At 42.3% G+C, this 2,723-nt stretch overlaps 1 pseudogene; it reads left to right on the top strand.

Annotated features, from left to right (window-relative positions):
• The first annotated feature begins 486 nt into the window (after positions 1-486).
• Positions 487-1,585, top strand: LOC100583360 (annotated as a pseudogene).
• Positions 1,586-2,723: the final 1,138 nt, after the last annotated feature.

Raw genomic sequence — 2,723 nt, 5'->3', positions numbered from 1 at the left:
CTGTCATTTTTTTTCCACTTAATATGTCTTAAAGATATTTCTATGTCCATACCTGTAAGATTGTTTCTCTCTCTTTTTTTTTTTTTTTTTTTGAGATAGAGTTTAGCTCTTGTTGCCCAGGCTGGAGTGCAGTGGTGTGATCTCAGCTCACTGCAACCTCCACCTCCCGGGTTCAAGAGATTCTCCTGCCTCAGCCTCCTGAGTAGCTGAGATTACAGGGGCCTGCAACCACACCTGGCTACTTTTTCGTATTTTTAGTAGAGACGGGGTTTCACCATATTGGCCAGGCTGGTCTCGAACTCCTGACCTCAGGTGATCCACCCACCTCAGCCTCCCAAAGTGCTGGTATTACAGGCACGAGCCCGTGCCTGGCCAATTGTCTCATTTAAAAAAAAATTTCAGCCCCTTCTGCGCCGTCACGCCGAGCCAGTGCCTGGGCCTGGAACCGGGCCGCAGCACCCCAGCTTCGCCCACCACCTCCCTACCATGGACCCCCGCAAAGTGAACGAGCTTCGGGCCTTTGTGAAAATGTGTAAGCAGGATCTGAGCGTTCTGCACACCGAGGAAATGCGCTTCTGAGGCAGTGGGTGGAGAGCATGGGAGGTAAAGTACCACCTGCTACTCAGAAGAAAATACCAAGGAACAAAAATCTGATAGTAAGAAGGTGGAGGAAGACTTAAAGGCAGACAAACCATGAAGTGAGGAAAGTGATCTAGAAATTGATAAAGAAGGTGCGATTGAACCAGACACTGATGCTCCTCAAGAAATGGGGATGAAAATGCAGAGATAACGGAGGAGATGATGGATCAGGCAAATGATAAAAAAGTGGCTGCTATTGAAGTCCTAAATGATGGTGAACTCCAGAAAGCCATTGACTTATTCACAGATGCCATCAAGCTGAATCCTCGCTTGGCCATTTTGTATGCCAAGAGGGCCAGTGTCTTCGTCAAATTACAGAAGCCAAATGCTGCCGTCCAAGACTGTGACAGAGCCATTGAAATAAATCCTGATTCAGCTCAGCCTTACAAGTGGCGGGGGAAAGCACACAGACTTCTAGGCCACTGGGAAGAAGCAGCCCATGATCTTGCCCTTGCCTATAAATTGGATTATGATGAAGATGCTAGTGCAATGCTGAAAGAAGTTGAACCTAGGGCACAGAAAATTGCAGAACATGGGAGAAAGTATGAGCAAAAGAAAACGTGAAGAGCGAGAGATCAAAGAAAGAATAGAACGAGTTAAGAAGGCTCGAGAAGAGCATGAGAGAGCCCAGAGGGAGGAAGAAGCCAGATGACAGTCAGAGGCTCAGTATGGCTCTTTTCCAGGTGGCTTTCCTGGGGGAGTGCCTGGTAATTTTCTCAGAAGAATGTCTGGAATGGGAGGGGGCATGGCTGGAATGGCTGGAATCCCTGGACTCAATGAAATTCTTAGTGATCAAGAGGTTCTTGCAGCCATGCAGGATCCAGAAGCTATGGTGGCCTTCCAGGATGTGGCTCAGAATCCAGCAAATACATCAAAATACCAGAGCAACCCAAAGGTTATGAATCTCATCAGTAAATTGTCAGCCAAATTTGGAGGTCAAGCGTAATGCCCTTCTGATAAGTAAAGCCCTTGCTGAAGAAAAAGCAACTTAGATCACCTTATGGATGTCGCAATAATACAAACCAGTGTACCTCTGACCTTCTCATCAAGAGAGCTGGGGTGCTTTGAAGATAATCCCTACCCCTCTCCCCCAAATGCAGCTGAAGCATTTTACAGTGGTTTGCCATTAAGGTATTCATTCAGATAATGTTTTCCTACTAGAAATTACAAACTTTAAACACTTTTTAGATCTTCAAAATATTTAAAACAAATTTAAAGGGTCTGTTAATTCTTATATTTTTCTTTACTAATCATTTTGGATTTTTTCTTTGAATTATTGGGCAGGGAATATACTTATATATGGAAGATTACTGCTCTAATTTGAGTGAAATGAAAGTTATTAGTGCGAGGCAAACATAACTTATTTGAGGATAAAGTTTGTGTTGGATATGTGGTTCCTGATGCATTTTGACTTGTCTTTTTAAATGCTTTATCTTTTTCTTTAAAGATTTATTTCAATAAAACTAATTGGGACCACCTGTATTTCAGTAGGACCTGGGTAGGGACTGGAAGTACTTGGCAGGGCAGAAGCAGTCTTGCTGTGTTTGATATAACATGCATCCTTGGGCAGGTTGCCCTTAAATCTTACACTGTGGTGAAGGGATGATTTTTTTTGTAATGCTGCAGTAGAGTTGGAGTACTTAGTTCTCTTGTTGTCCAGTGTATCTAATAAGTGTTTCATATTATTTCCACGTAAGGGAAATAAGGGAGTACTTTTCTTTTTATATTTCTATGCTTAAAATTCTCTTTCTTAGTCAAAAATTGCCCAACTCTGTGTTTGCTTTCTGCTTGTTACATTTTTCTCCCTTACTTTTCTTGGGCTAAAGACAGGCTTTTTCCACCAGCATCATCACTGCTATCATCATTAACAGCATAATTATACAAGCATATTTAATGCTGAGTTTAATATGTAAAACATATGGTAATTGTAGGGTAATACCCACAACAACTGCAGTTTCTTACTTGGCCAAGAGAATGCTTATTTAAGTGTTAGACTTCCATTCTGGCAAAATCTTGCCATATCAGAAGACAGAAGACATTGGAAAGAGGGATTCCCTTTGGTGTTTGCTCTTCTACTTAGAAAA

This window comes from Nomascus leucogenys, chromosome 13 (genome assembly GCF_006542625.1).
Source record: "Nomascus leucogenys isolate Asia chromosome 13, Asia_NLE_v1, whole genome shotgun sequence".
Lineage (NCBI taxonomy): Eukaryota > Metazoa > Chordata > Mammalia > Primates > Hylobatidae > Nomascus > Nomascus leucogenys.
The sequence above is the reverse complement of the archived record's forward strand: the minus strand, read 5'-3'. Positions and strand labels throughout refer to the sequence as shown.